The sequence below is a fragment of the Hydractinia symbiolongicarpus genome, chromosome 9, assembly GCF_029227915.1.
Source record: "Hydractinia symbiolongicarpus strain clone_291-10 chromosome 9, HSymV2.1, whole genome shotgun sequence".
Lineage (NCBI taxonomy): Eukaryota > Metazoa > Cnidaria > Hydrozoa > Anthoathecata > Hydractiniidae > Hydractinia > Hydractinia symbiolongicarpus.
In genome coordinates, this window is record NC_079883.1 from 11,819,410 (window position 1) to 11,840,691 (window position 21,282).

The window sequence follows — 21,282 nt, forward strand, 5'->3', positions numbered from 1 at the left end:
GCTTGGCGAGATGAACCACCGCGTTCCTTTAGGGTAGCGATAGCAGCCTTGATCATGTCCACATATTTAGGGTGATCAGCTGTCTTCTTTGCAGCAGGTTTCTTCTTGGGTGCGATTTTCTTTGGAGAAGCTGCTTCACTCATTTTTAATGTTTTCTTACAACAATCCAACGATAAACGATGCTTGTTATCACAGTAGAAGTATACTAAACATTACCGTGTAAATGAGATATAATTTAAGACGGTGCGAAGTATGCGGACGTAAAAGTACCACTCCCGGGAATTGATTTGGCGCGAAAACAGAAATGTGTGTTTCTGTACATCGTATAATGTCCGTTTTGGGTGCCGCGACTATGCGAAAGCATGTTAATTTTTATTTGTAGTACGACGCAATAGTCTGCAAGAGAAGCTGCTGGAGTTTGAGGTCTTCAGCATTACATCTAGTCTGTTAATTTGGGCTTCTTCCGCGCTCGTGTTAGGATTTTCATAAAGCGTTCTTTGGTTTGCGTTGCGTATGTCGGCCTACATCATCGACACGGCCTGTTTCCGGCTATTAGGAGCAATTCATATATTGGGCACTGCGTTTCGACTTTTTTATTAGACCACAGTAAAAAAATTCACTCACAGAAGTCCCTTTCTTTCATGGCTACAAACACGAAGAATTCTGTCGTAAGTAAAACGAATGCGCAAGCCAAAATGACGATGGGGCGAAGTCATAAGCATGGCCCTGTGGCCCAATGGATAAGGCATCTGACTACGAATCAGGGGATTCCAGGTTCGACTCCTGGCAGGGTCGCACTGTCGCATTTCGGCTGCATGGTCTACTGTGTAACGCGCGCGCACGTTCTGGCGTAATGCGTTGATAAACGGAATGTACGCAGACATATTGGAAAGTAATATCACGCACTTAGTATCGTCGCCTTTGTTAGCATTCATGTAAGTTACCATCCACTCGCTACAGTCGCTCTCCATCCTACGGCTAAATCAACAGCCGTGATTTTTACTATGTCGCCGTCCATCCGTACGCGGTGACAGTTGTAAGCTTTACAGTAACGTGACATGCTCCACAAGCAGTTACGGTGTGTGGACGATGCCTATCATGGCAACGCTTGTTCTTTATCGCTTCTCGGCCTAATGGCTAAGATCAAGTGTAGTATCTGTTCTTATCAGTTTAATATCTGGTAGGCCATTCTCTGAATGGTCAGTATATTATTCTGATTTTTGGCCTTGGGTCATGGAGGTGGATTCATTCACGCCGTGACCACGGGTTGCCTAGGTGTTGCACTATTACCGATGGCGGCCCACATAAGCAATAAAAGAATAATAGCAGTCCTCTTTCCGACGGCACTCTGCATAGTCTACGGCGGGAACAAAACGCGTACACTGGGGGAGAATACAGCCTATGCCCCGCGACACGGCAGTTTATAACACACTCAAGCCACAAGCATTAACAAACTTTGAAGGGTACCCTCATGCTACGGTGCAGTTCCAACTCATACTTACCTGACGGGGAAGTAAAGACTGATCAATGAGGGTTTTCTTCCAGAGTGAGGCTCTTGCATTGCACTACGCTTGGGCTGACCTCTGCGATTACTGCAAACGTCAGTAACTCGACCGTACAATTTCTGGTAGTGGGGGCCTGCGTCCGCGCTCGCCCCCTCCTTAAGTCAAAATGAATGAGCTTAGAAAAGTTGCGCGGCCAAATGTCGGTGGTGACTTAAACGCTAAGGTAAAACCTCGCTTGGCTGTTACGAAACGTGATTGCGATATAAGTCCTCGGAAGGCGGCGGAATTTTATTTTATTTGCCATTCCGTCAGGGTTATTGGATGATCGGCAATAGATCGAGTTTGTATGCATTTGAAAGCTCTTTTTTCTCGTACTATCACCTGAAAATGTCGTAGGAAAATGTCATAGGAAACACTTTCAACAACCGCCACGTTCCTTAATTGTTATAACAAGAAATATATCACAGCAAATGAAAATGAAAAGCCTACGACACCGGGAGTTCCCAGGCGGTCCCCCATCCAAGTACTATCCCGGCCCGACGATGCTTAACTTCCGTGATCAGACGAGAACGGGTGTGTTCATCGTGGTATGGCCGTAGACATTAGTAGGTGCAAATACGTGCAATTTATTTTGACGTTGTGATCAAATTTTTTTATTTAATTTCTTTGAGTTACTTAGGACAAGGCGTATGCATGGATTATCTATTAGACTTTAAGGTTATAGTTTTGTGAAAAAAACAATGTTTTTTTAAAGATGTGTGGCTATAAAAATAGCCGTTGTTTTCTGAGTGTAGCGGTTTACTTCTTCTGTCCTTTGTCGTTCTTCTTTGGGAGTAAGACAGCTTGAATGTTTGGCAAAACACCACCAGCTGCAATGGTTACACCGCTCAAAAGTTTGTTTAATTCTTCATCATTACGAACAGCCAATTGTAAATGTCTTGGAATAATCCTAGCTTTTTTGTTGTCTCTTGCTGCGTTACCAGCCAACTCCAATATCTCAGCAGATAAATATTCCAAGACGGCTGCTAAGTAAACTGGTGCTCCAGATCCAATTCGGTTAGCATAGTGCCCTCTACGAAGGAATCTATGCACTCTACCGACTGGAAATTGAAGTCCAGCTCTTGAGGATCTTGTCTTGGCTTTAGCCTTAGCTTTTCCACCTTTTCCACGTCCAGACATAACTGCGATTTGATTTGTAAGTTAATACAAAAACGTACGAATATTTAACGTAAGTGTTAACGAAATAAACTTTACTCGTTTTTTCATCATAAAAATAGGATCGAAATCATGTTTTTTTAACCAATCATAATTAAGTATTAAACAAAAGATTTTTTTTTTAACCAATTAAATTGCGTATCGGCGTTTTCGGATCGAATTCGATCCGATTTTTTTACTTATAAACAAAAAGTTTTGACTTGCAGTTTAATGCTTATTTACAAGTTAAGTAGCAAAAATTTTTAACCATGTCTGACGCAGCAGCTAAAGGAGGAAAACAGGCACCTAAAGTAGCCAAGAAAGGTGAAAAAAGAGCCGGCAAAAAAGGAGGAAAGATTGGTGGAACTGGTGAAAAGAAACGCAAGAGAAAGAGAAAGGAAAGTTATGCTATTTACATCTACAATGTTTTGAAACAAGTTCACCCAGATGTCGGAGTTTCAAGCAAAGCTATGAGCATCATGAACTCATTTGTCAACGACATCTTTGAGCGCATTGCTTCCGAAGCTTCGCGTTTGGCTCTTCAAAACAAAAAGTCGACCATCTCTTCTCGTGAAATTCAAACCGCAGTACGTCTTCTCTTGCCTGGAGAACTTGCAAAACACGCAGTCAGTGAAGGAACAAAAGCCGTCACAAAATACACAAGCAGCAAGTAAACCAACGTCTACCAAACACAAACGGTCTTTTTTAAGACCACACATCTTTAAAAAAACATTTACTTGGCGTCACTACAAGTTAACCGAAGTTAATAAAACTTCTAAATAATGTGCTTAAGAACACTAGCCTACATTTAAAATACTTCCCCATGTGTGTGTGGATTAGCTTCACTTTTCATACGTATTATTAGCTGCACTTGCAGAAAAGACAAGTACATTGATCCATGTTATTGCTTACATTTAACTTAACCCAGCTTTTCACGGAAACACTCCCAGGCAAATTAACCCTACAAAGTATTTCTAAATTTTTTTTGTGTCATATATGACATAGTATCGTATAGCAATAAATGTAACTGTGACAAGACTTTACACATTGTGTAATTTGGAAGCGTGCACAAAGTAATGTTTTAAAAGATTTGTGGCTATAAAAATAGCCGTTTTTGTTGAGCAATGACAACGCTTAACCTCCGAATCCGTAAAGAGTTCTTCCTTGACGTTTTAAGGCATAAACAACATCCATAGCGGTAACGGTCTTGCGTTTAGCGTGCTCTGTGTAGGTTACAGCATCACGAATAACATTCTCTAAGAAAACCTTCAGTACACCTCTGGTTTCCTCATAGATAAGGCCAGAGATACGTTTGACACCACCTCGTCGAGCAAGACGCCGAATAGCAGGTTTTGTGATTCCCTGAATGTTATCACGAAGAATTTTTCGGTGACGTTTAGCACCTCCTTTTCCCAATCCTTTACCTCCTTTTCCGCGTCCAGACATATTGATATAGTTGCGTACAGAACGAGTACAAAAACAACGTTTGAGTTAACAGAATTCAGACAGCTTTAAAAAGAGGCCATAAAATTACCTACTGCTCGTGGAAACACCCTAATTAACCAATAGAGTTGCGTCATTACAAAATGTTCCGAACATTTTGTACATTTTTTTAAGTAAAACTGTAGTTTTTTTAAAAATTCGTGGTCTTAATGTTTCAGTAAGGCAATAAATTTGGCATCGTTGGAATTCGCCAAACCTTCTGCTACTTACTAAAAAAAAAAAAAGTCAAAAGCTTTTGTGTATCAGAAGATACAGCCGTTTTCCCGTAGCCAAAAAACACAGATTTTATAAAAATGTTAAAGTAATGAGCGTAATGTCATTATGCAGCCAATCAGAAATTACTTTCTTAGCACCAATCAAATGGTTTGTTTTGAACCTTAGCTGTCAATCAATATGAGAAATAAAACTTTGGCGCGATAGTGCATTTTAGATCGTCTTGTGTATCCGTACTACATCGACTTCTTAAAATATGGCTCGTACAAAGCAAACTGCACGTAAATCTACTGGAGGAAAGGCTCCACGAAAACAACTCGCCACTAAAGCTGCGAGGAAAAGCGCACCAGCTACTGGAGGAGTGAAAAAACCACATCGTTACAGACCTGGTACAGTTGCTCTCAGAGAAATCAGAAGATACCAGAAGTCAACCGAGCTCTTGATCCGCAAGTTGCCTTTCCAGCGTCTTGTGCGAGAAATTGCTCAGGACTTCAAAACAGATCTGCGATTCCAGAGCACAGCCGTTATGGCTCTGCAAGAGGCTTCTGAAGCGTACCTTGTTGGTTTGTTCGAGGATACTAACTTGTGTGCCATTCACGCTAAACGAGTTACAATCATGCCTAAAGACATCCAGTTGGCAAGAAGAATTCGTGGGGAACGTGCCTAAGCATCTTACCAAACAAAAAACGGCTATTTTTATAGCCACACATCCATAAAAAATATTACGGCTAGCTTTTTATATCAAACTTTGTCCTGCTTTCTGTTTAAATTTTATGCTACATAAAAATTTTATGCTACATAAAGTTTGACAATGTTAAAAATATGAAGGGCAAGAAAAGTAAAAGCAAGAAAATAAGAAATTTAAAAACGAAAATACTTAAACTTAGGGAATCTAATCTTAAATTTACTCTTTTTTAACTGTTTAAGTGACTTAAACAAGTTTAACTTTGTACCAAGATAATGTTTTTTTGTAAATGTGTGGCTATAAAAATAGCCGTTTGTTAATGTAATAGCCAGATACACACAAATTATTTTTTTGCGGTCTTCTTTGCTGCCTTTTTGGGAGTCTTTTTGACCTTCTTTGCTGCAGGTTTTTTAGCAACAGGCTTCTTTGTGGGTTTCTTAGCTGCTGGTTTCTTAGCCGAGGCTTTCTTTGTGGCAGGCTTCTTTGCTGCTTTCTTTGGCGTGCTCTTCTTTGCTGGCTTCTTTTTTGGTGTACTTTTCTTTGCAGTAGGCTTCTTTGCCGTTGGCTTTTTTGCTGCGGCCTTTTTCTTAGGTTTTTCTTTTTTTACCTGACCTAGCTTGAATGATCCAGAAGCACCAGTGCCTTTATTTTGAATCAAATCGCCTGATGTTACTCCTCGTTTAAGAGCCATTTTCAGATGATGATCTGAGTTTTCAGCAACTTTGTAATTTGCATGAATATATTTTGTAATAGCTTGGCGAGATGAACCACCGCGTTCCTTTAGGGTAGCGATAGCAGCCTTGATCATGTCCACATATTTAGGGTGATCAGCTGTCTTCTTTGCAGCAGGTTTCTTCTTGGGTGCGATTTTCTTTGGAGAAGCTGCTTCACTCATTTTTAATGTTTTCTTACAACAATCCAACGATAAACGATGCTTGTTATCACAGTAGAAGTATACTAAACATTACCGTGTAAATGAGATATAATTTAAGACGGTGCGAAGTATGCGGACGTAAAAGTACCACTCCCGGGAATTGATTTGGCGCGAAAACAGAAATGTGTGTTTCTGTACATCGTATAATGTCCGTTTTGGGTGCCGCGACTATGCGAAAGCATGTTAATTTTTATTTGTAGTACGACGCAATAGTCTGCAAGAGAAGCTGCTGGAGTTTGAGGTCTTCAGCATTACATCTAGTCTGTTAATTTGGGCTTCTTCCGCGCTCGTGTTAGGATTTTCATAAAGCGTTCTTTGGTTTGCGTTGCGTATGTCGGCCTACATCATCGACACGGCCTGTTTCCGGCTATTAGGAGCAATTCATATATTGGGCACTGCGTTTCGACTTTTTTATTAGACCACAGTAAAAAAATTCACTCACAGAAGTCCCTTTCTTTCATGGCTACAAACACGAAGAATTCTGTCGTAAGTAAAACGAATGCGCAAGCCAAAATGACGATGGGGCGAAGTCATAAGCATGGCCCTGTGGCCCAATGGATAAGGCATCTGACTACGAATCAGGGGATTCCAGGTTCGACTCCTGGCAGGGTCGCACTGTCGCATTTCGGCTGCATGGTCTACTGTGTAACGCGCGCGCACGTTCTGGCGTAATGCGTTGATAAACGGAATGTACGCAGACATATTGGAAAGTAATATCACGCACTTAGTATCGTCGCCTTTGTTAGCATTCATGTAAGTTACCATCCACTCGCTACAGTCGCTCTCCATCCTACGGCTAAATCAACAGCCGTGATTTTTACTATGTCGCCGTCCATCCGTACGCGGTGACAGTTGTAAGCTTTACAGTAACGTGACATGCTCCACAAGCAGTTACGGTGTGTGGACGATGCCTATCATGGCAACGCTTGTTCTTTATCGCTTCTCGGCCTAATGGCTAAGATCAAGTGTAGTATCTGTTCTTATCAGTTTAATATCTGGTAGGCCATTCTCTGAATGGTCAGTATATTAATCTGATTTTTGGCCTTGGGTCATGGAGGTGGATTCATTCACGCCGTGACCACGGGTTGCCTTGGTGTTGCACTATTACCGATGGCGGCCCACATAAGCAATAAAAGAATAATAGCAGTCCTCTTTCCGACGGCACTCTGCATAGTCTACGGCGGGAACAAAACGCGTACACTGGGGGAGAATACAGCCTATGCCCCGCGACACGGCAGTTTATAACACACTCAAGCCACAAGCATTAACAAACTTTGAAGGGTACCCTCATGCTACGGTGCAGTTCCAACTCATACTTACCTGACGGGGAAGTAAAGACTGATCAATGAGGGTTTTCTTCCAGAGTGAGGCTCTTGCATTGCACTACGCTTGGGCTGACCTCTGCGATTACTGCAAACGTCAGTAACTCGACCGTACAATTTCTGGTAGTGGGGGCCTGCGTCCGCGCTCGCCCCCTCCTTAAGTCAAAATGAATGAGCTTAGAAAAGTTGCGCGGCCAAATGTCGGTGGTGACTTAAACGCTAAGGTAAAACCTCGCTTGGCTGTTACGAAACGTGATTGCGATATAAGTCCTCGGAAGGCGGCGGAATTTTATTTTATTTGCCATTCCGTCAGGGTTATTGGATGATCGGCAATAGATCGAGTTTGTATGCATTTGAAAGCTCTTTTTTCTCGTACTATCACCTGAAAATGTCGTAGGAAAATGTCATAGGAAACACTTTCAACAACCGCCACGTTCCTTAATTGTTATAACAAGAAATATATCACAGCAAATGAAAATGAAAAGCCTACGACACCGGGAGTTCCCAGGCGGTCCCCCATCCAAGTACTATCCCGGCCCGACGATGCTTAACTTCCGTGATCAGACGAGAACGGGTGTGTTCATCGTGGTATGGCCGTAGACATTAGTAGGTGCAAATACGTGCAATTTATTTTGACGTTGTGATCAAATTTTTTTATTTAATTTCTTTGAGTTACTTAGGACAAGGCGTATGCATGGATTATCTATTAGACTTTAAGGTTATAGTTTTGTGAAAAAAACAATGTTTTTTTAAAGATGTGTGGCTATAAAAATAGCCGTTGTTTTCTGAGTGTAGCGGTTTACTTCTTCTGTCCTTTGTCGTTCTTCTTTGGGAGTAAGACAGCTTGAATGTTTGGCAAAACACCACCAGCTGCAATGGTTACACCGCTCAAAAGTTTGTTTAATTCTTCATCATTACGAACAGCCAATTGTAAATGTCTTGGAATAATCCTAGCTTTTTTGTTGTCTCTTGCTGCGTTACCAGCCAACTCCAATATCTCAGCAGATAAATATTCCAAGACGGCTGCTAAGTAAACTGGTGCTCCAGATCCAATTCGGTTAGCATAGTGCCCTCTACGAAGGAATCTATGCACTCTACCGACTGGAAATTGAAGTCCAGCTCTTGAGGATCTTGTCTTGGCTTTAGCCTTAGCTTTTCCACCTTTTCCACGTCCAGACATAACTGCGATTTGATTTGTAAGTTAATACAAAAACGTACGAATATTTAACGTAAGTGTTAACGAAATAAACTTTACTCGTTTTTTCATCATAAAAATAGGATCGAAATCATGTTTTTTTAACCAATCATAATTAAGTATTAAACAAAAGATTTTTTTTTTAACCAATTAAATTGCGTATCGGCGTTTTCGGATCGAATTCGATCCGATTTTTTTACTTATAAACAAAAAGTTTTGACTTGCAGTTTAATGCTTATTTACAAGTTAAGTAGCAAAAATTTTTAACCATGTCTGACGCAGCAGCTAAAGGAGGAAAACAGGCACCTAAAGTAGCCAAGAAAGGTGAAAAAAGAGCCGGCAAAAAAGGAGGAAAGATTGGTGGAACTGGTGAAAAGAAACGCAAGAGAAAGAGAAAGGAAAGTTATGCTATTTACATCTACAATGTTTTGAAACAAGTTCACCCAGATGTCGGAGTTTCAAGCAAAGCTATGAGCATCATGAACTCATTTGTCAACGACATCTTTGAGCGCATTGCTTCCGAAGCTTCGCGTTTGGCTCTTCAAAACAAAAAGTCGACCATCTCTTCTCGTGAAATTCAAACCGCAGTACGTCTTCTCTTGCCTGGAGAACTTGCAAAACACGCAGTCAGTGAAGGAACAAAAGCCGTCACAAAATACACAAGCAGCAAGTAAACCAACGTCTACCAAACACAAACGGTCTTTTTTAAGACCACACATCTTTAAAAAAACATTTACTTGGCGTCACTACAAGTTAACCGAAGTTAATAAAACTTCTAAATAATGTGCTTAAGAACACTAGCCTACATTTAAAATACTTCCCCATGTGTGTGTGGATTAGCTTCACTTTTCATACGTATTATTAGCTGTACTTGCAGAAAAGACAAGTACATTGATCCATGTTATTGCTTACATTTAACTTAACCCAGCTTTTCACGGAAACACTCCCAGGCAAATTAACCCTACAAAGTATTTCTAAATTTTTTTTGTGTCATATATGACATAGTATCGTATAGCAATAAATGTAACTGTGACAAGACTTTACACATTGTGTAATTTGGAAGCGTGCACAAAGTAATGTTTTAAAAGATTTGTGGCTATAAAAATAGCCGTTTTTGTTGAGCAATGACAACGCTTAACCTCCGAATCCGTAAAGAGTTCTTCCTTGACGTTTTAAGGCATAAACAACATCCATAGCGGTAACGGTCTTGCGTTTAGCGTGCTCTGTGTAGGTTACAGCATCACGAATAACATTCTCTAAGAAAACCTTCAGTACACCTCTGGTTTCCTCATAGATAAGGCCAGAGATACGTTTGACACCACCTCGTCGAGCAAGACGCCGAATAGCAGGTTTTGTGATTCCCTGAATGTTATCACGAAGAATTTTTCGGTGACGTTTAGCACCTCCTTTTCACAATCCTTTACCTCCTTTTCCGCGTCCAGACATATTGATATAGTTGCGTACAGAACGAGTACAAAAACAACGTTTGAGTTAACAGAATTCAGACAGCTTTAAAAAGAGGCCATAAAATTACCTACTGCTCGTGGAAACACCCTAATTAACCAATAGAGTTGCGTCATTACAAAATGTTCCGAACATTTTGTACATTTTTTTAAGTAAAACTGTAGTTTTTTTAAAAATTCGTGGTCTTAATGTTTCAGTAAGGCAATAAATTTGGCATCGTTGGAATTCGCCAAACCTTCTGCTACTTACTAAAAAAAAAAAAAGTCAAAAGCTTTTGTGTATCAGAAGATACAGCCGTTTTCCCGTAGCCAAAAAACACAGATTTTATAAAAATGTTAAAGTAATGAGCGTAATGTCATTATGCAGCCAATCAGAAATTACTTTCTTAGCACCAATCAAATGGTTTGTTTTGAACCTTAGCTGTCAATCAATATGAGAAATAAAACTTTGGCGCGATAGTGCATTTTAGACCGTCTTGTGTATCCGTACTACATCGACTTCTTAAAATATGGCTCGTACAAAGCAAACTGCACGTAAATCTACTGGAGGAAAGGCTCCACGAAAACAACTCGCCACTAAAGCTGCGAGGAAAAGCGCACCAGCTACTGGAGGAGTGAAAAAACCACATCGTTACAGACCTGGTACAGTTGCTCTCAGAGAAATCAGAAGATACCAGAAGTCAACCGAGCTCTTGATCCGCAAGTTGCCTTTCCAGCGTCTTGTGCGAGAAATTGCTCAGGACTTCAAAACAGATCTGCGATTCCAGAGCACAGCCGTTATGGCTCTGCAAGAGGCTTCTGAAGCGTACCTTGTTGGCTTGTTCGAGGATACTAACTTGTGTGCCATTCACGCAAAACGAGTTACAATCATGCCTAAAGACATCCAGTTGGCAAGAAGAATTCGTGGGGAACGTGCCTAAGCATCTTACCAAACAAAAAACGGCTATTTTTATAGCCACACATCCATAAAAAATATTACGGCTAGCTTTTTATATCAAACTTTGTCCTGCTTTCTGTTTAAATTTTATGCTACATAAAAATTTTATGCTACATAAAGTTTGACAATGTTAAAAATATGAAGGGCAAGAAAAGTAAAAGCAAGAAAATAAGAAATTTAAAAACGAAAATACTTAAACTTAGGGAATCTAATCTTAAATTTACTCTTTTTTAACTGTTTAAGTGACTTAAACAAGTTTAACTTTGTACCAAGATAATGTTTTTTTGTAAATGTGTGGCTATAAAAATAGCCGTTTGTTAATGTAATAGCCAGATACACACAAATTATTTTTTTGCGGTCTTCTTTGCTGCCTTTTTGGGAGTCTTTTTGACCTTCTTTGCTGCAGGTTTTTTAGCAACAGGCTTCTTTGTGGGTTTCTTAGCTGCTGGTTTCTTAGCCGAGGCTTTCTTTGTGGCAGGCTTCTTTGCTGCTTTCTTTGGCGTGCTCTTCTTTGCTGGCTTCTTTTTTGGTGTACTTTTCTTTGCAGTAGGCTTCTTTGCCGTTGGCTTTTTTGCTGCGGCCTTTTTCTTAGGTTTTTCTTTTTTTACCTGACCTAGCTTGAATGATCCAGAAGCACCAGTGCCTTTAGTTTGAATCAAATCGCCTGATGTTACTCCTCGTTTAAGAGCCATTTTCAGATGATGATCTGAGTTTTCAGCAACTTTGTAATTTGCATGAATATATTTTGTAATAGCTTGGCGAGATGAACCACCGCGTTCCTTTAGGGTAGCGATAGCAGCCTTGATCATGTCCACATATTTAGGGTGATCAGCTGTCTTCTTTGCAGCAGGTTTCTTCTTGGGTGCGATTTTCTTTGGAGAAGCTGCTTCACTCATTTTTAATGTTTTCTTACAACAATCCAACGATAAACGATGCTTGTTATCACAGTAGAAGTATACTAAACATTACCGTGTAAATGAGATATAATTTAAGACGGTGCGAAGTATGCGGACGTAAAAGTACCACTCCCGGGAATTGATTTGGCGCGAAAACAGAAATGTGTGTTTCTGTACATCGTATAATGTCCGTTTTGGGTGCCGCGACTATGCGAAAGCATGTTAATTTTTATTTGTAGTACGACGCAATAGTCTGCAAGAGAAGCTGCTGGAGTTTGAGGTCTTCAGCATTACATCTAGTCTGTTAATTTGGGCTTCTTCCGCGCTCGTGTTAGGATTTTCATAAAGCGTTCTTTGGTTTGCGTTGCGTATGTCGGCCTACATCATCGACACGGCCTGTTTCCGGCTATTAGGAGCAATTCATATATTGGGCACTGCGTTTCGACTTTTTTATTAGACCACAGTAAAAAAATTCACTCACAGAAGTCCCTTTCTTTCATGGCTACAAACACGAAGAATTCTGTCGTAAGTAAAACGAATGCGCAAGCCAAAATGACGATGGGGCGAAGTCATAAGCATGGCCCTGTGGCCCAATGGATAAGGCATCTGACTACGAATCAGGGGATTCCAGGTTCGACTCCTGGCAGGGTCGCACTGTCGCATTTCGGCTGCATGGTCTACTGTGTAACGCGCGCGCACGTTCTGGCGTAATGCGTTGATAAACGGAATGTACGCAGACATATTGGAAAGTAATATCACGCACTTAGTATCGTCGCCTTTGTTAGCATTCATGTAAGTTACCATCCACTCGCTACAGTCGCTCTCCATCCTACGGCTAAATCAACAGCCGTGATTTTTACTATGTCGCCGTCCATCCGTACGCGGTGACAGTTGTAAGCTTTACAGTAACGTGACATGCTCCACAAGCAGTTACGGTGTGTGGACGATGCCTATCATGGCAACGCTTGTTCTTTATCGCTTCTCGGCCTAATGGCTAAGATCAAGTGTAGTATCTGTTCTTATCAGTTTAATATCTGGTAGGCCATTCTCTGAATGGTCAGTATATTAATCTGATTTTTGGCCTTGGGTCATGGAGGTGGATTCATTCACGCCGTGACCACGGGTTGCCTTGGTGTTGCACTATTACCGATGGCGGCCCACATAAGCAATAAAAGAATAATAGCAGTCCTCTTTCCGACGGCACTCTGCATAGTCTACGGCGGGAACAAAACGCGTACACTGGGGGAGAATACAGCCTATGCCCCGCGACACGGCAGTTTATAACACACTCAAGCCACAAGCATTAACAAACTTTGAAGGGTACCCTCATGCTACGGTGCAGTTCCAACTCATACTTACCTGACGGGGAAGTAAAGACTGATCAATGAGGGTTTTCTTCCAGAGTGAGGCTCTTGCATTGCACTACGCTTGGGCTGACCTCTGCGATTACTGCAAACGTCAGTAACTCGACCGTACAATTTCTGGTAGTGGGGGCCTGCGTCCGCGCTCGCCCCCTCCTTAAGTCAAAATGAATGAGCTTAGAAAAGTTGCGCGGCCAAATGTCGGTGGTGACTTAAACGCTAAGGTAAAACCTCGCTTGGCTGTTACGAAACGTGATTGCGATATAAGTCCTCGGAAGGCGGCGGAATTTTATTTTATTTGCCATTCCGTCAGGGTTATTGGATGATCGGCAATAGATCGAGTTTGTATGCATTTGAAAGCTCTTTTTTCTCGTACTATCACCTGAAAATGTCGTAGGAAAATGTCATAGGAAACACTTTCAACAACCGCCACGTTCCTTAATTGTTATAACAAGAAATATATCACAGCAAATGAAAATGAAAAGCCTACGACACCGGGAGTTCCCAGGCGGTCCCCCATCCAAGTACTATCCCGGCCCGACGATGCTTAACTTCCGTGATCAGACGAGAACGGGTGTGTTCATCGTGGTATGGCCGTAGACATTAGTAGGTGCAAATACGTGCAATTTATTTTGACGTTGTGATCAAATTTTTTTATTTAATTTCTTTGAGTTACTTAGGACAAGGCGTATGCATGGATTATCTATTAGACTTTAAGGTTATAGTTTTGTGAAAAAAACAATGTTTTTTTAAAGATGTGTGGCTATAAAAATAGCCGTTGTTTTCTGAGTGTAGCGGTTTACTTCTTCTGTCCTTTGTCGTTCTTCTTTGGGAGTAAGACAGCTTGAATGTTTGGCAAAACACCACCAGCTGCAATGGTTACACCGCTCAAAAGTTTGTTTAATTCTTCATCATTACGAACAGCCAATTGTAAATGTCTTGGAATAATCCTAGCTTTTTTGTTGTCTCTTGTTGCGTTACCAGCCAACTCCAATATCTCAGCAGATAAATATTCCAAGACGGCTGCTAAGTAAACTGGTGCTCCAGATCCAATTCGGTTAGCATAGTGCCCTCTACGAAGGAATCTATGCACTCTACCGACTGGAAATTGAAGTCCAGCTCTTGAGGATCTTGTCTTGGCTTTAGCCTTAGCTTTTCCACCTTTTCCACGTCCAGACATAACTGCGATTTGATTTGTAAGTTAATACAAAAACGTACGAATATTTAACGTAAGTGTTAACGAAATAAACTTTACTCGTTTTTTCATCATAAAAATAGGATCGAAATCATGTTTTTTTAACCAATCATAATTAAGTATTAAACAAAAGATTTTTTTTTTAACCAATTAAATTGCGTATCGGCGTTTTCGGATCGAATTCGATCCGATTTTTTTACTTATAAACAAAAAGTTTTGACTTGCAGTTTAATGCTTATTTACAAGTTAAGTAGCAAAAATTTTTAACCATGTCTGACGCAGCAGCTAAAGGAGGAAAACAGGCACCTAAAGTAGCCAAGAAAGGTGAAAAAAGAGCCGGCAAAAAAGGAGGAAAGATTGGTGGAACTGGTGAAAAGAAACGCAAGAGAAAGAGAAAGGAAAGTTATGCTATTTACATCTACAATGTTTTGAAACAAGTTCACCCAGATGTCGGAGTTTCAAGCAAAGCTATGAGCATCATGAACTCATTTGTCAACGACATCTTTGAGCGCATTGCTTCCGAAGCTTCGCGTTTGGCTCTTCAAAACAAAAAGTCGACCATCTCTTCTCGTGAAATTCAAACTGCAGTACGTCTTCTCTTGCCTGGAGAACTTGCAAAACACGCAGTCAGTGAAGGAACAAAAGCCGTCACAAAATACACAAGCAGCAAGTAAACCAACGTCTACCAAACACAAACGGTCTTTTTTAAGACCACACATCTTTAAAAAAACATTTACTTGGCGTCACTACAAGTTAACCGAAGTTAATAAAACTTCTAAATAATGTGCTTAAGAACACTAGCCTACATTTAAAATACTTCCCCATGTGTGTGTGGATTAGCTTCACTTTTCATACGTATTATTAGCTGTACTTGCAGAAAAGACAAGTACATTGATCCATGTTATTGCTTACATTTAACTTAACCCAGCTTTTCACGGAAACACTCCCAGGCAAATTAACCCTACAAAGTATTTCTAAATTTTTTTTGTGTCATATATGACATAGTATCGTATAGCAATAAATGTAACTGTGACAAGACTTTACACATTGTGTAATTTGGAAGCGTGCACAAAGTAATGTTTTAAAAGATTTGTGGCTATAAAAATAGCCGTTTTTGTTGAGCAATGACAACGCTTAACCTCCGAATCCGTAAAGAGTTCTTCCTTGACGTTTTAAGGCATAAACAACATCCATAGCGGTAACGGTCTTGCGTTTAGCGTGCTCTGTGTAGGTTACAGCATCACGAATAACATTCTCTAAGAAAACCTTCAGTACACCTCTGGTTTCCTCATAGATAAGGCCAGAGATACGTTTGACACCACCTCGTCGAGCAAGACGCCGAATAGCAGGTTTTGTGATTCCCTGAATGTTATCACGAAGAATTTTTCGGTGACGTTTAGCACCTCCTTTTCCCAATCCTTTACCTCCTTTTCCGCGTCCAGACATATTGATATAGTTGCGTACAGAACGAGTACAAAAACAACGTTTGAGTTAACAGAATTCAGACAGCTTTAAAAAGAGGCCATAAAATTACCTACTGCTCGTGGAAACACCCTAATTAACCAATAGAGTTGCGTCATTACAAAATGTTCCGAACATTTTGTACATTTTTTTAAGTAAAACTGTAGTTTTTTTAAAAATTCGTGGTCTTAATGTTTCAGTAAGGCAATAAATTTGGCATCGTTGGAATTCGCCAAACCTTCTGCTACTTACTAAAAAAAAAAAAAGTCAAAAGCTTTTGTGTATCAGAAGATACAGCCGTTTTCCCGTAGCCAAAAAACACAGATTTTATAAAAATGTTAAAGTAATGAGCGTAATGTCATTATGCAGCCAATCAGAAATTACTTTCTTAGCACCAATCAAATGGTTTGTTTTGAACCTTAGCTGTCAATCAATATGAGAAATAAAACTTTGGCGCGATAGTGCATTTTAGACCGTCTTGTGTATCCGTACTACATCGACTTCTTAAAATATGGCTCGTACAAAGCAAACTGCACGTAAATCTACTGGAGGAAAGGCTCCACGAAAACAACTCGCCACTAAAGCTGCGAGGAAAAGCGCACCAGCTACTGGAGGAGTGAAAAAACCACATCGTTACAGACCTGGTACAGTTGCTCTCAGAGAAATCAGAAGATACCAGAAGTCAACCGAGCTCTTGATCCGCAAGTTGCCTTTCCAGCGTCTTGTGCGAGAAATTGCTCAGGACTTCAAAACAGATCTGCGATTCCAGAGCACAGCCGTTATGGCTCTGCAAGAGGCTTCTGAAGCGTACCTTGTTGGCTTGTTCGAGGATACTAACTTGTGTGCCATTCACGCAAAACGAGTTACAATCATGCCTAAAGACATCCAGTTGGCAAGAAGAATTCGTGGGGAACGTGCCTAAGCATCTTACCAAACAAAAAACGGCTATTTTTATAGCCACACATCCATAAAAAATATTACGGCTAGCTTTTTATATCAAACTTTGTCCTGCTTTCTGTTTAAATTTTATGCTACATAAAAATTTTATGCTACATAAAGTTTGACAATGTTAAAAATATGAAGGGCAAGAAAAGTAAAAGCAAGAAAATAAGAAATTTAAAAACGAAAATACTTAAACTTAGGGAATCTAATCTTAAATTTACTCTTTTTTAACTGTTTAAGTGACTTAAACAAGTTTAACTTTGTACCAAGATAATGTTTTTTTGTAAATGTGTGGCTATAAAAATAGCCGTTTGTTAATGTAATAGCCAGATACACACAAATTATTTTTTTGCGGTCTTCTTTGCTGCCTTTTTGGGAGTCTTTTTGACCTTCTTTGCTGCAGGTTTTTTAGCAACAGGCTTCTTTGTGGGTTTCTTAGCTGCTGGTTTCTTAGCCGAGGCTTTCTTTGTGGCAGGCTTCTTTGCTGCTTTCTTTGGCGTGCTCTTCTTTGCTGGCTTCTTTTTTGGTGTACTTTTCTTTGCAGTAGGCTTCTTTGCCGTTGGCTTTTTTGCTGCGGCCTTTTTCTTAGGTTTTTCTTTTTTTACCTGACCTAGCTTGAATGATCCAGAAGCACCAGTGCCTTTAGTTTGAATCAAATCGCCTGATGTTACTCCTCGTTTAAGAGCCATTTTCAGATGATGATCTGAGTTTTCAGCAACTTTGTAATTTGCATGAATATATTTTGTAATAGCTTGGCGAGATGAACCACCGCGTTCCTTTAGGGTAGCGATAGCAGCCTTGATCATGTCCACATATTTAGGGTGATCAGCTGTCTTCTTTGCAGCAGGTTTCTTCTTGGGTGCGATTTTCTTTGGAGAAGCTGCTTCACTCATTTTTAATGTTTTCTTACAACAATCCAACGATAAACGATGCTTGTTATCACAGTAGAAGTATACTAAACATTACCGTGTAAATGAGATATAATTTAAGACGGTGCGAAGTATGCGGACGTAAAAGTACCACTCCCGGGAATTGATTTGGCGCGAAAACAGAAATGTGTGTTTCTGTACATCGTATAATGTCCGTTTTGGGTGCCGCGACTATGCGAAAGCATGTTAATTTTTATTTGTAGTACGACGCAATAGTCTGCAAGAGAAGCTGCTGGAGTTTGAGGTCTTCAGCATTACATCTAGTCTGTTAATTTGGGCTTCTTCCGCGCTCGTGTTAGGATTTTCATAAAGCGTTCTTTGGTTTGCGTTGCGTATGTCGGCCTACATCATCGACACGGCCTGTTTCCGGCTATTAGGAGCAATTCATATATTGGGCACTGCGTTTCGACTTTTTTATTAGACCACAGTAAAAAAATTCACTCACAGAAGTCCCTTTCTTTCATGGCTACAAACACGAAGAATTCTGTCGTAAGTAAAACGAATGCGCAAGCCAAAATGACGATGGGGCGAAGTCATAAGCATGGCCCTGTGGCCCAATGGATAAGGCATCTGACTACGAATCAGGGGATTCCAGGTTCGACTCCTGGCAGGGTCGCACTGTCGCATTTCGGCTGCATGGTCTACTGTGTAACGCGCGCGCACGTTCTGGCGTAATGCGTTGATAAACGGAATGTACGCAGACATATTGGAAAGTAATATCACGCACTTAGTATCGTCGCCTTTGTTAGCATTCATGTAAGTTACCATCCACTCGCTACAGTCGCTCTCCATCCTACGGCTAAATCAACAGCCGTGATTTTTACTATGTCGCCGTCCATCCGTACGCGGTGACAGTTGTAAGCTTTACAGTAACGTGACATGCTCCACAAGCAGTTACGGTGTGTGGACGATGCCTATCATGGCAACGCTTGTTCTTTATCGCTTCTCGGCCTAATGGCTAAGATCAAGTGTAGTATCTGTTCTTATCAGTTTAATATCTGGTAGGCCATTCTCTGAATGGTCAGTATATTAATCTGATTTTTGGCCTTGGGTCATGGAGGTGGATTCATTCACGCCGTGACCACGGGTTGCCTTGGTGTTGCACTATTACCGATGGCGGCCCACATAAGCAATAAAAGAATAATAGCAGTCCTCTTTCCGACGGCACTCTGCATAGTCTACGGCGGGAACAAAACGCGTACACTGGGGGAGAATACAGCCTATGCCCCGCGACACGGCAGTTTATAACACACTCAAGCCACAAGCATTAACAAACTTTGAAGGGTACCCTCATGCTACGGTGCAGTTCCAACTCATACTTACCTGACGGGGAAGTAAAGACTGATCAATGAGGGTTTTCTTCCAGAGTGAGGCTCTTGCATTGCACTACGCTTGGGCTGACCTCTGCGATTACTGCAAACGTCAGTAACTCGACCGTACAATTTCTGGTAGTGGGGGCCTGCGTCCGCGCTCGCCCCCTCCTTAAGTCAAAATGAATGAGCTTAGAAAAGTTGCGCGGCCAAATGTCGGTGGTGACTTAAACGCTAAGGTAAAACCTCGCTTGGCTGTTACGAAACGTGATTGCGATATAAGTCCTCGGAAGGCGGCGGAATTTTATTTTATTTGCCATTCCGTCAGGGTTATTGGATGATCGGCAATAGATCGAGTTTGTATGCATTTGAAAGCTCTTTTTTCTCGTACTATCACCTGAAAATGTCGTAGGAAAATGTCATAGGAAACACTTTCAACAACCGCCACGTTCCTTAATTGTTATAACAAGAAATATATCACAGCAAATGAAAATGAAAAGCCTACGACACCGGGAGTTCCCAGGCGGTCCCCCATCCAAGTACTATCCCGGCCCGACGATGCTTAACTTCCGTGATCAGACGAGAACGGGTGTGTTCATCGTGGTATGGCCGTAGACATTAGTAGGTGCAAATACGTGCAATTTATTTTGACGTTGTGATCAAATTTTTTTATTTAATTTCTTTGAGTTACTTAGGACAAGGCGTATGCATGGATTATCTATTAGACTTTAAGGTTATAGTTTTGTGAAAAAAACAATGTTTTTTTAAAGATGTGTGGCTATAAAAATAGCCGTTGTTTTCTGAGTGTAGCGGTTTACTTCTTCTGTCCTTTGTCGTTCTTCTTTGGGAGTAAGACAGCTTGAATGTTTGGCAAAACACCACCAGCTGCAATGGTTACACCGCTCAAAAGTTTGTTTAATTCTTCATCATTACGAACAGCCAATTGTAAATGTCTTGGAATAATCCTAGCTTTTTTGTTGTCTCTTGCTGCGTTACCAGCCAACTCCAATATCTCAGCAGATAAATATTCCAAGACGGCTGCTAAGTAAACTGGTGCTCCAGATCCAATTCGGTTAGCATAGTGCCCTCTACGAAGGAATCTATGCACTCTACCGACTGGAAATTGAAGTCCAGCTCTTGAGGATCTTGTCTTGGCTTTAGCCTTAGCTTTTCCACCTTTTCCACGTCCAGACATAACTGCGATTTGATTTGTAAGTTAATACAAAAACGTACGAATATTTAACGTAAGTGTTAACGAAATAAACTTTACTCGTTTTTTCATCATAAAAATAGGATCGAAATCATGTTTTTTTAACCAATCATAATTAAGTATTAAACAAAAGATTTTTTTTTTAACCAATTAAATTGCGTATCGGCGTTTTCGGATCGAATTCGATCCGATTTTTTTACTTATAAACAAAAAGTTTTGACTTGCAGTTTAATGCTTATTTACAAGTTAAGTAGCAAAAATTTTTAACCATGTCTGACGCAGCAGCTAAAGGAGGAAAACAGGCACCTAAAGTAGCCAAGAAAGGTGAAAAAAGAGCCGGCAAAAAAGGAGGAAAGATTGGTGGAACTGGTGAAAAGAAACGCAAGAGAAAGAGAAAGGAAAGTTATGCTATTTACATCTACAATGTTTTGAAACAAGTTCACCCAGATGTCGGAGTTTCAAGCAAAGCTATGAGCATCATGAACTCATTTGTCAACGACATCTTTGAGCGCATTGCTTCCGAAGCTTCGCGTTTGGCTCTTCAAAACAAAAAGTCGACCATCTCTTCTCGTGAAATTCAAACCGCAGTACGTCTTCTCTTGCCTGGAGAACTTGCAAAACACGCAGTCAGTGAAGGAACAAAAGCCGTCACAAAATACACAAGCAGCAAGTAAACCAACGTCTACCAAACACAAACGGTCTTTTTTAAGACCACACATCTTTAAAAAAACATTTACTTGGCGTCACTACAAGTTAACCGAAGTTAATAAAACTTCTAAATAATGTGCTTAAGAACACTAGCCTACATTTAAAATACTTCCCCATGTGTGTGTGGATTAGCTTCACTTTTCATACGTATTATTAGCTGTACTTGCAGAAAAGACAAGTACATTGATCCATGTTATTGCTTACATTTAACTTAACCCAGCTTTTCACGGAAACACTCCCAGGCAAATTAACCCTACAAAGTATTTCTAAATTTTTTTTGTGTCATATATGACATAGTATCGTATAGCAATAAATGTAA

The 21,282-nt window shown here is 40.6% G+C and overlaps 16 non-coding genes across 16 annotated transcripts; 12 read left to right on the forward strand and 4 right to left on the reverse strand.

Annotated features, from left to right (window-relative positions):
* The first annotated feature begins 722 nt into the window (after nt 1-722).
* On the forward strand, nt 723-795 carry Trnar-acg (transfer RNA arginine (anticodon ACG)). The gene has a single exon. It is a non-coding gene; the product is annotated as a tRNA-Arg (tRNA).
* Nucleotides 796-1,117: 322 nt separating this feature from the next.
* Nucleotides 1,118-1,309, forward strand: LOC130661476 (U2 spliceosomal RNA). Its single transcript, XR_008988667.1, has one exon. It is a non-coding gene; the product is annotated as a U2 spliceosomal RNA (small nuclear RNA).
* Nucleotides 1,310-1,494: 185 nt separating this feature from the next.
* On the forward strand, nt 1,495-1,659 carry LOC130660352 (U1 spliceosomal RNA). The gene has a single exon (XR_008987552.1). It is a non-coding gene; the product is annotated as a U1 spliceosomal RNA (small nuclear RNA).
* Nucleotides 1,660-1,987: 328 nt separating this feature from the next.
* LOC130658401 (5S ribosomal RNA) lies at nt 1,988-2,106 on the reverse strand. Its single transcript, XR_008985616.1, has one exon. It is a non-coding gene; the product is annotated as a 5S ribosomal RNA (ribosomal RNA).
* Nucleotides 2,107-6,574: 4,468 nt separating this feature from the next.
* Trnar-acg (transfer RNA arginine (anticodon ACG)) lies at nt 6,575-6,647 on the forward strand. Its single transcript has one exon. It is a non-coding gene; the product is annotated as a tRNA-Arg (tRNA).
* Nucleotides 6,648-6,969: 322 nt separating this feature from the next.
* LOC130661401 (U2 spliceosomal RNA) lies at nt 6,970-7,161 on the forward strand. Its single transcript, XR_008988594.1, has one exon. It is a non-coding gene; the product is annotated as a U2 spliceosomal RNA (small nuclear RNA).
* Nucleotides 7,162-7,346: 185 nt separating this feature from the next.
* On the forward strand, nt 7,347-7,511 carry LOC130660353 (U1 spliceosomal RNA). The gene has a single exon (XR_008987553.1). It is a non-coding gene; the product is annotated as a U1 spliceosomal RNA (small nuclear RNA).
* A 328-nt stretch (nt 7,512-7,839) lies between these two features.
* LOC130658402 (5S ribosomal RNA) lies at nt 7,840-7,958 on the reverse strand. Its single transcript, XR_008985618.1, has one exon. It is a non-coding gene; the product is annotated as a 5S ribosomal RNA (ribosomal RNA).
* A 4,468-nt stretch (nt 7,959-12,426) lies between these two features.
* Nucleotides 12,427-12,499, forward strand: Trnar-acg (transfer RNA arginine (anticodon ACG)). Its single transcript has one exon. It is a non-coding gene; the product is annotated as a tRNA-Arg (tRNA).
* Nucleotides 12,500-12,821: 322 nt separating this feature from the next.
* On the forward strand, nt 12,822-13,013 carry LOC130661402 (U2 spliceosomal RNA). Its single transcript, XR_008988595.1, has one exon. It is a non-coding gene; the product is annotated as a U2 spliceosomal RNA (small nuclear RNA).
* A 185-nt stretch (nt 13,014-13,198) lies between these two features.
* Nucleotides 13,199-13,363, forward strand: LOC130660355 (U1 spliceosomal RNA). Its single transcript, XR_008987554.1, has one exon. It is a non-coding gene; the product is annotated as a U1 spliceosomal RNA (small nuclear RNA).
* A 328-nt stretch (nt 13,364-13,691) lies between these two features.
* LOC130658403 (5S ribosomal RNA) lies at nt 13,692-13,810 on the reverse strand. Its single transcript, XR_008985619.1, has one exon. It is a non-coding gene; the product is annotated as a 5S ribosomal RNA (ribosomal RNA).
* A 4,468-nt stretch (nt 13,811-18,278) lies between these two features.
* Nucleotides 18,279-18,351, forward strand: Trnar-acg (transfer RNA arginine (anticodon ACG)). The gene has a single exon. It is a non-coding gene; the product is annotated as a tRNA-Arg (tRNA).
* Nucleotides 18,352-18,673: 322 nt separating this feature from the next.
* Nucleotides 18,674-18,865, forward strand: LOC130661403 (U2 spliceosomal RNA). Its single transcript, XR_008988596.1, has one exon. It is a non-coding gene; the product is annotated as a U2 spliceosomal RNA (small nuclear RNA).
* A 185-nt stretch (nt 18,866-19,050) lies between these two features.
* Nucleotides 19,051-19,215, forward strand: LOC130660356 (U1 spliceosomal RNA). The gene has a single exon (XR_008987555.1). It is a non-coding gene; the product is annotated as a U1 spliceosomal RNA (small nuclear RNA).
* A 328-nt stretch (nt 19,216-19,543) lies between these two features.
* On the reverse strand, nt 19,544-19,662 carry LOC130658404 (5S ribosomal RNA). The gene has a single exon (XR_008985620.1). It is a non-coding gene; the product is annotated as a 5S ribosomal RNA (ribosomal RNA).
* Between the last annotated feature and the right edge of the window lie 1,620 nt (nt 19,663-21,282).